The sequence below is a fragment of the Gallus gallus genome, chromosome 1 (assembly GCF_016699485.2).
Source record: "Gallus gallus isolate bGalGal1 chromosome 1, bGalGal1.mat.broiler.GRCg7b, whole genome shotgun sequence".
Lineage (NCBI taxonomy): Eukaryota > Metazoa > Chordata > Aves > Galliformes > Phasianidae > Gallus > Gallus gallus.
Window position 1 is genome coordinate 103542415 of NC_052532.1, and position 10906 is coordinate 103553320.

Here is a 10906-nt window from a genome sequence, read left to right on the forward strand (position 1 = left end):
AGGAAGAAAAATATGCTCTAGATTGTTTTTTATGGATCTTGGTAACTATGCCATACCAACCACATCTAGCAGAGGTTGGGCTGATACCTATTCCTGAAGCTAGATATTGAAAAAAGCGAGGCAGATTTTAGAATGCCTTTCATAATGCCCAAAATTTACGGTAGAAATTCTAGAGAGTGCACCATAACTTCTTGAAATCTTCCATACTTAAAAGTATTTGATGCACTGCAAACAAACAAATATATGCATATTTTAAGTACATATTCCTCACACTTGCACTCCATTTGTTTTCATGTGGTGTTCAGGTTTGTGGACATTTAATAAACATAAATATATATCTAAAATTATTATGACTATAACCATTAAGTATACTTTATCACTATGGTTGCGAAAAGAAATATCAACTATGGAAACACAGTTAACTGAAGTCAAGCAGGATAGAAACACTTATTTTTCTTATTAACTTAATGTCTGATGAAAGACTGGACACTGAACAGACATGAAAAAGCACTGATATAAATAATTTATAGGAGCTGGAGGGAAATGTTAATTCTATTTCACAAAGTATTTTAGTAGTCTACACTTGCTTGCAAACTACACAAAATTTCATGAATATTTGCAAAGAGGAAAGGAGTATCAGCATTGCCAATTAAATTTATCCCACTTTAGGGCTTGAGTTGGATCCAAGTAGCAGACATGTTGGTGCTTTTCTTGGACTCCCATCCCACAGGAGGCCAGCAAAACCTATGAGAAAAAAGTAGCAAAATCTGAGGAAATATGATCATTGATTTGATTTTCAAAACCTTCAGTAGTTTCCTCTTCCCATGAAAGCCCTACTTAACTGCCCTCTCTTTTAATATTGATTCATGAAAACACCATTATTAAAAACAATGATTTTAATGAAGTAACAACAAAATGGACTTAATAGAATAAATAACACCAAATGAAACGATAAAAACATCTAAAAACATTTGTGACAGAAAATGTTGGGATTGTCTGGTCTTTAAGATTTTTATAGAAATGCAGTTCTGCTATTTAGCAGGAGAAATGTGCATACTCCAGACTTAAACATTAAGTACCCTCATGGGCTATGTGGGAGAAGTTTAGGAAAAGGAGCAAAGTGGAATGAGTGGCTGCTAGAAGTGACCCTCAGTCCTGCTAAAGTTTTTTTTTTTTAATTTATACTCTGTGCTACAGATAGGGTACAGAATGTGGGTACTGGTGGTGAGTGATATGGGTCTCCCTCTGCTTCCCTGATCCCCTGCTTCCATGTCACAGTTTGACAAAGTAACTGAAGGCACTTGACACAACTATTTCAGCCATCAGCTTCGTGGCTGTTTGGGGATCACTGAAAGACAACTTCTGCCACAAGCCTCAACCATTGTCCAGACTGATGATATTGGCCAAAATCTGTATTTATGCATTGGAGTTCATTTTTCTGAACAGTCTAAAGCTATGTATTTTTGGAGATCATAACTTCTGGAACAGCAGAAAGGTTATTCATATTGTCAGTAGTCAGCATTGGACTGAATTAAAAGATAATTGAGAATGCAGTGGTGAAAGAAATCAACAACTGATTTTCTGGGAAATGGCTAATGAACATGTACGTCAGAGGGGGAAAAGAAAAAAAGAAAAATGAAATAAAACCGGGAATTTCAACAGTCTGTTATCTTGGAGAAAAGTTAAAATGTGGAAATAGTCAAGACATCATAAAGTTAAGACTATCTGGAACCATTATAGTCTACATTGGCCTATGTTTTTTTGTAACTGCTTTTTTCCTTCTGGAATGAATGAGATCTCCTCATTCTCAGTCTGCGGGTTTGGACTGATCTCTTTCAAAGGAAATACTCAGCTTCCGTTGCTGCTGTGAAATACTAACGGAAGGAGGGGACAGATTTCCCAATTCTGATGTGTTACTGAGCCAGAAGCCACCCTGACAACAAGTGTGAATTCAAGTAGATTCAAAAAAAATTTATACTCACATCCCGTTTAACTGTCACATCTCCAGGAAGCCAGAAGCAGTTGGAAAACAGCCCATTAAAACTTTGCCTTGTTCCTCTTACTGTGGGACTGTTCCTCCCCTGCCCTATGCTAAGGACCAAAAGCAGATTTAGCCTGAGATGTTCTCTTGAGTTTAGTGAAGAAATTTAGCAGCAAACATTTCTTCTTGAGAATTATTTCAGAACTATATGCGGACACTTTCTGATGGCAAATAAGATAAAGAAACTCCAGTGTCACAGAAAATCAGCAGTAAGGCTATCTGCTACAGCAAAATATGCCATCTCAGAGCTGTTGGCCATTTTCTTAGAAGTTTTCTGAAATTCCATGTTCAATGGGAGTTGTGATATTTAATTAAATTACCGACTTTTGGTGACAGTCAGGGTGAAGTCACACACAGAAAAAAAAAAAAAAAAACAAAAAGGAGAACAAAGATTAGTTTTTGCAAATGCATATTGTGAGGAAGTAAAAGTAACATTTGACAAAGTTAATTCCAAGCAACTCTCAAAAACAATTTGTTTGATAGTTAGGAGAAAGAACCCACGTGTCTGGCTTTGGTCATGAACACTGTTCAGTATTTCATTAAAGTATACTTCATTATTTCTTAAGAAGTTACTACTGCTTCCACTAGGAAGTTTCATCATAATGTGGTGAAGAGTACTTCTATAACATGGAGACTTCACAGAAGAAAAGAAGGGATTCCAATAGCACTTTGGGTGAATCTGCAGAGCCACAGATGAATTGTTCACACTACCCACTTCTGCAAATATTGGCATTTATTTACTAGGAAGTGACTTTCTAAAGAATGATTGGTAATTTGTCACTTGAAACTCTGAGCCTCACAAAAACAGTTAAAAAAGATAAAGTCAAAAATTATCAGAAAAATTATAGTGTTTACGTTGATGCCAGTACCATCAGAAAAGCTTTACACTGCACAATGCAAGCTGCACTGTAGACAAGGATACACTTCAGAGGCATTCTTTGAAAATTAAATATATATATATCATTAATAATTTTACAGATGCAGAATTCAATTTAGTTTATTTTTTGCTGTATAAAACTACAGCAGACTGAGCATTTTCTGCACCAGAATTTATAAATACATGAACATGAACATTACATGCACATGTTCATTTGTATGATTAATCCACGTGCACCAATATATTTGGGGATACTATGCTGAATATTAACTCCATCTAAATTTGGTTTAGAGAGAGAGAGATATCTGCACTGCACTCTGAAGCAAGCTGATAGCTTCCCGAAAGACAGAAAGGATGAGAAATGATGCACATGCACATACAATGTAAGCCAATGTCAGAGGCAGCATTTCTGCTGAAGAGGACTTGAGATGCTAGTAACAGTGTAAAAGTTAAACAGATGGTAATTATGCTTTTTTTGTTACAACCCAGGCAAGAGGTAATGTTCCTAAAGCTATTTCTTTCCTTTTCTTTTTCCCCTTAATTTTCATAGCCATAGATTAGCCACTGTGTTCGCATATGAAATTTATTCCGTTTTTTAAATAAATGGTGTGCTCAGTGTAATTAACTTACATGTCTGTGGTGTGTTATACATAATGGCAAAAAGTGTGGCTTTGATTCTAGTTACAGACACAGGATATGGTCTGTCTAGACCATCAAGTAATGCATTTCTGAAGTAAGAGTTTTACACGTGAGATTGCATCTCTGAAATGGAAACTGCTTCAAGAATATAGGCTAGAGAAAGGAAAAACTAGATTCTTTTTACACTGTTCTATTTATTTTACTCACTCATTCTTCTAACCAGTCCAGTGGAAACGTTATATCTAGGATGTTTGCATGCAATTGGATATGCCAGTGTTTCCTGTAAGACATTTAATGATTAGATAACACCTTCTTTCTGACAGCACTCTAGAAATGCATACATTTTTCATTTGAAATTTATGATATATGTTTACAACTAAATTTACACAGAGTACAGAACCAAAAATTAATTATTTAAATGAAAGCCTTACTTTCAACTGCCTGAATTATTAATTTATAGATCGGATTTCATGTGAAATTTCACATGAAGTTTTTTCTAAAAATTCCTTTATCTCTACATAATTTCAGTGATTAAGGATACAGGAAATATGATGAATCTTTGGCAAGGAGATGTCAGAAATCACCCAAAAGGACTCTTATTAGTTTTCTCCATTTGTGCAGCCTTCTCACCTGATTATTTTTATGTTCTGTCCGTTACCATACTGACAACCGTTTCTGGTTGCAATTAGCATATTTTTCTTTTCTGGGCTCATTCTTCATTTTGTAGAGAAACCAGACAGCTGTAAATAAACGACCAGCCAGATGCCCTGATGCCACTCTGGATGCTGGCTTGGATGTTTAACCTGCTGCCACAAGCAGTGCAGGTGATGCCTAAATGAAGATAAATCACACACACACACCAAAAAAAAAAAAAAAAAAAAAAAAAAAGAATAAAGAAGAAAAAGAGACAGGAGTCCTCTTAAAATCCTAACTTCCTTGAACATCCTGCATTTTAATCTTCTACACAGTGGAAAGGGTACTCATGACATGCACAGGCTGGGCAAAGTGTGCACACAAACACTGGGAATGAATTGTGCCTTCATTGATTGTATAGACTAAGCATCAATCTCTTGAAGTGTCCTGTACAGACTTTTAAGAATTTTTAGCTGTTTTCTGTCTATAGAGATAACTGATACTGTTCTCAATTATGATAATACTTATTATGCTTATTAAATGCAAAGAACAGCTAGGGTCAGGCATGTCAATGCCACAGAAAAAAAAAAAAATCTCTCACAGGATATGTACTGCAAATATGTCTAGATGTAAGGACACTCCAGCCTTGCAGGAATATGTGAGGAAGATCTGCGGCTGGCTAAATCTCTGCACTGTGGCTTTTGAATTGCCTAAGCAACCAAATCATAGAATCATAGAATCGCTACGGCTGGAAAAGACCCACAGGATCATCCAGTCCAAACAGTCACCCTTCACCAATGGTTCTCACTAAACCATGTCACTCAACACAACATCCAACCATTCTTTGAACACCGCCAGGCTCAGTGACTCCACCACCTCTCTGGGCAGCCCATTCCAGTGCCTGACCACCCTTTCAGAGAAGTAGTATTTCTTAACATCCAGCCTGAACCTTCCCTGGCGCAGCTTGAAGCCATTCCCTCTAGTCCTATCACTAGTCACACGAGAGAAGAGACCGACCCCCAGCTCACTACAACCTCCCTTCAGGTAGTTATAGAGAGCAATAAGGTCTCCTCTGAGCCTCCTCTTCTCTAGGCTGAACAATCCCAGCTCCTTCAGCCGCTCTTCATAAGGCCTGAGCTCCAGACCCCTCACCAGCTTTGTTGCCCTCCTCTGGACATGCTCCAGGGCCTCGATGTCTTTCTTACAGTGAGGGGCCCAAAAACTGGACACAGTACTCGAGGTGCGGCCTCACCAGTGCTGAGTACAGGGGGACAATTACTTTCCTGTTCCTGCTGGCCACACTATTTCTGATACAAGCCAGGATGCCATTGGCCTTCTTGGCCACCTGGGTGTACTGCTGGCTCATGTTCAGTCTAGTGTCAATCAACACCCCCAGGTCCATTTCCTCTACACAGTCTTCCGGCCACTCTGGAAGCCCCAAGCCTGTAATGTTGCCTGGGGTTATTGTGGCCAAAGTGCAGGACCCGGCACTTGGTCTTGTTGAATCTCATTCCATTGGCTTCAGCCCAGCTATCCAGCCTATCCAGATCCCTCTGTAGGGCCTCGCTACCCCCAGGTAGATCGACACTTCCAGCCAGCTTGGTGTCATCTGCAAACTTACTGAGGGTGCACTCAATGCCCTCATCAAGGTCATCAGTAAAGATATTGAAGAGGACAGGCCCCAGCACTGACCCCTGGGGAACTCCATTCATGACCAGTCGCAAGCTGGATTTAACTCCATTCACCACCACTCTCTGGGCCCGGCCCTCCAGCCAGTTCCTTACCCAGCCAAGAGTGTATCTGTCCAAGCCACGGACTACCAGCTTCTGCAGGAGAATTCTGTGGGAGACAGTGTCAAAGGCTTTAGTGAAGTCTAGGTAGACTACATCAACAGCCTTTCCCTCATCCACCAGACGGGTCACTAGATCATAGAAGGAGATCAGGTTGGTCAAGCAGGACCTGCCCTTCGTGAACCCATGCTGGCTAGGCCTGATCCCCCAGTTGTCCTGCACATGCCGTGTGATCTCCCTCAAGACAATCTGCTCCATAATCTTCCCCGGCACCGAGGTCAGGCTAACAGGCCTGTAGTTCCCTGGATCCTCCCTACAGCCCTTCTTGTAGATGAGACACAGGGAGGAGGACACAGAGAGGGTGCTTGTGAACCATATGTCTTGCTGGTAAAGAAAAGAAAAAAAAAAAAAAAAAAAGGAGGAGTAAGTTTAAGGTAGGAATTCTCAAGGTGGGGTGTTTGGGAGAAAAGGAAACACAGTGAGGACAATTGAGCAGGAGGCAGGCAGAGAGCATGTGAGTGCCTGTGTGTGTCCTGGCAGCAGGGAGAGGAACAAGGCACTTCACAGACAAAGCCAAGTCCAGGGTCTGCCAAAGATGCTAGGAGACTTGTCCAGCCAGCAGGGCTGTCAGTCTAAGTGTTCATTTAAGGTGACTAAGCAACAAATTGGAATGAATCACTTTCAGACTGAAAGGTTTTGCAAATTTTATATTTTAAGTAATTGCTATCCTTCAGTACTAACAGAAGGAGATAGTCACATCTGAGGTCCTGCTTTCTGAATACCCACATGAAGTCAAAATCTCAATTTTCAGCAAACTCTGGACCTCTAAATATCAAAGTGTTACAGGAGAGCATGCATCTATTTGAAGATGATGCTTACACTTCTTTCATGATTTCCAATTCCAGATTTTGGGGAAAAAAAATATTTAGAATTTCCCACTTTCAAAAGTAATCACTTTAGTAGATGCAGACCAATTAAGAAATAGTTTTGACACAGCTGTCTATCTTCAGGTTTATTGTTCTTTACATATTAATTTTTTCTAAAATGTTGTATTTATTTTCCTTCATTTCACCAGCCTGTTTTTTCATCTGTGACATTTCAATTGCTTAAGAAGCATGCTTTGCTAAATTTTCTAACAAATCAAACAAAGCATGAGAATTTGAAAAAACCCAAGAATTATTAAATAAACACTAACATCTTCATCATGACGAGAGGGAAAAATTTCCTTTTCTCACAGTTGATTTACAGAGACACTTTAACATAATTACTTATTTGGATATCATCACTGGCAAAAGGCTGGATGTCTATTTTGGCTCTTCAGGACCCCAGTGAACTTCCTGCTGATAATTTTCATCAAACACAAATGAAGTACCTAAAGGAAGAATCTTTATTTTCTTGTTTGGATTGGGGAAGAAATTAGAGCTTAATACCTCATCTAGATGGAGGTGTCCCTGCTTATAGCAGGGGTGTTAGAACTAGATTATCTTAAAGGTCCCTTCCAACCGAAACTGTACTATGATTCTATGACTGAAATTCTATGTTTTCTCAAGCAAACAGATACATGTCTTTGCTCTTTAAAATAGTACTTTCTTGCTGGGAGCACATGCTTATTTCACTACTTGGTTATTACCATAATCCCATTGTTTGATCAATGACCTAAGAGTCAAAATGTTTATTTTTTCATTAAATTAAAAATAGGTACTCAGTAGACTTGATGGATTAGGCCTTTGCCAGGAAATTGACAAAACACTGCAGAAAAAGCAGTCTGCACTTTGAAATAGAATGCGATACTTGGGAATGTGAACATTTCCCAAACAATTTTTGAGAGTCCCATTAACAAAATAAGATTTTCAATTAGTCCTGAGAGTGCAACTGGAAATAATTGCTGCACTGATTTCATGTTTATTTGATATGTGCATGTGCATGTGTGGATTTTTGCTGAATGGAATTCTCCTGAGGTATAGCAAGTCAGTACTGACATTCCTCCATTATGCTACCATATAAGCCTCAGCTGGTGTGCTGGCCCTGGTTCTGAGTTTGACACAGTCATCCATACTGCAGAGACATTGCCAGTGGTATCCTTCATCTTTTACCTTGTTTAAGCCTGTGATTCTGATTTTAAGAAAATATTGAAAAACTCAACAGGAGACCTCTCACAGAACAGGGTGGAGCAGGCTGCCCAGGCTGTGGATGTCCTGTCCCTGAAGGTCTTTAAGGCCAGGTTGGATGGGGTCCTGAGCAGCCTGATCTCGTACTAGATCTAGCAGTTGGCAACCCTGCCTGTGTTGCGCAGGTTCCTGAGGTCCTTGAGGTCCCTTTCAACTCAAGTAATTCATAGAATCATAGAATGGCCTGGGTTGAAATCACAGTTCTAGTGATCATCTAGTTTCAACCCCTCTGCTATGTGCACTAGACCAGGCTGCCCAGAGCCATATCCAGCCTTGCTTTGAATGCCTCCAGAGATGGGACATCCACAACACCCTTGGGCAACCTGTTCCAGTGCATCACCACCCTCTGAGTGAAAAACTTCCTCTTAATATCTAACCTAAACCTCCCCAGTCTTAGTTTAAAACCATTCCCCATTGTATAAATACACTAGTATTTGTAGTATATAGAAGTATACATATATATATGTAGTATACATATATATATGTAGTATATATATATATATATATACATATGTAGTATATAGAAGTACAAATTTACTAGTGTTGTTTGAAGGCCCTAGAATGAAGATGGGTCAAAGAGGCTGTAAGATTCAGTTAATTAGGACACACTCAAAAACAGGTGGTCCTGACTCATGCAGCCATGTTGTGTGTCCATTTCCTCTCTCCAGATAAACAAAACTAATCTAAATACATGGAAATAAATTACATAATCCTAGGAATGGAGTAGAACATTAATTCTGTTTACTTTTTTTAAAGAGTAGCATTTAGGATGTGGAAATAACGCAGTGTAACTACAGTAGGTAGTTATTATATTTCCTGAAATTTTCTTGTACCAGGTAGAGGAACTTACTAGTACATAATAAAAACATGAGACCAAAACATATCTGAAATCTGGATGTTTCCACAGACACTATTATTCTACTTAAGTATTACAACTTGCCATAAAATTGTAACAGACCATAGGTCTGCAAGGTACATTTCCTGATACATTTTGGACCCCAGGAGATAATTTAAACAATTGTATATATATAATGTACACAATTGTTTAATCTTTCCTGATATTGTTTTTATTATGTTTGGATATCTATTTTGAAATTAGTCACTATATAAAGCCATCAGAATCTACGAAGTTTTGATGTTCATTTACTATCATGTCCATTACTAGTAAATGACTACTTTTCATTTCTTTGCTCTCTCTCTGATGTTGAATTTGTATGTAAATATCCATATATATATGAATGTATATATGTATGTATCTGTAAATGTTTGCATGTTTGTATGTGTATAAAAATCCATTTCCTTTAAGAAGATTTACTTTAACGTCAGCTGCATTGCTTTCCACATCATGTCATCGAGGCTCATAAACCTTGAGTATATTTATCATCATGTACGCACTGAAAGTAGATTTTCTCTGTCAACCTCCTGCAGCTGTCTTAAATAATTTTTTAGAGTGCCGTGACAAGGCTAGTGATTACACTTCTCCCTGCCTACCAGCTGAGAAGAAATGAGAGACAGGCGACTCATTGAACCTAGGAAGCCTGTGATGGAGACTATTTCTGTTCTGTGATCTTTTCTAATGGTTCGGTGCCCCAGTCAATGCAAAAGCTGTTATCTATCCCAACAACCCAATAATGGAGCAATGGGAGAGGTAGGTACACAGGCACATATGTATAACAAGACTAAGATCTGAGTGAACACCAAAGCCTCTACCAGAGTATTCCTGGATTAATGTAACTGTCCTCATTCTCCCACATCTAGATGTTATCACTGTCTGTATCTAATGTTGCTAGTGCTGTTTCTTTCTAGGAACATAACTCTGTGAGTGGCCCCATCAATTTGCACCATGTCTGTCCTTCACTCAGCAATTGCTCAAGTGGGAGTATGGCAGGAGCAAACAGTTCCACATATCACCATGTCCCAGAAGATTACCTAATGCAAATACTGACAACTTGACTCACACCAAAACAAACCATAACCACATATAAACAAACCTTATATACAATGTACTGCTCAAACACTGCTTCATTTTCTACCACATATTCCAGCATGATTAAACCTCATTCAGATAACAGACTTCTATTCTAATGTGTGCATTTGGGAACAATTCAAATTCAACATGATTCATACCATGAGGAATCTCACTGACTTCACCTTGATTTTGTGCTCCTCTGTGTTCATCTTCCAAGTGTGGGTGCTATGAGACAAAGGATTTATTTATATTGTTTATAACAGAGAGGCTTATGAAGAAAATGAGTGAATGAGTGAGTTGCTAGGGCAGAAGAAATTTCTCCACCCAGTAATCGTTAAGACCATTTTTGGTTTCTTTTTCTGAAAAAACTGTCAAGTATGAGCTGCCAAGAATTTAGGATAAGGTTGGAGGACTTTTCCGTAACTGGAAAAAAGGAATTGTTAATAACATATACAACACACCTTTTTCCTTCTCAGCATGGTACAGTTCCATAGATGGGCAGAAACTAAGAGGCCAGTGACTGTGATCTAACAGAGACCTGTTCTAATCTAACAGAGACCGGAGGCTCTTTTCAACCCAGGCCATTCTGTGATCCTATGATTCTATGATTCCTCTCATGTAGAATCAAGCTTCACATAATATAAGTAATATTATATTACTAATGACTTAAAAGTCAGTACTTACATTATTGTATTGTATCCTTCAGATCTGGGCTAAATGTTGTGGTTGTTGATGCTTCAATTTTGATCTCTACTCCTGCATCCCTTCTTTGGACAGATTTCTAAGGCC

General features: G+C 38.7%; 1 long non-coding RNA gene across 1 annotated transcript; it reads right to left on the minus strand.

Moving 5' to 3' along the window:
• Positions 1-439: 439 nt before the first annotated feature.
• Positions 440-10632, minus strand: LOC121109151. The gene is made up of 5 exons (XR_005849745.1): positions 10579-10632; positions 4188-4388; positions 3765-3837; positions 1983-2091; positions 440-744 (listed from the first exon to the last, which is right to left on the minus strand). It is a non-coding gene; the product is annotated as an uncharacterized LOC121109151 (long non-coding RNA).
• Positions 10633-10906: the final 274 nt, after the last annotated feature.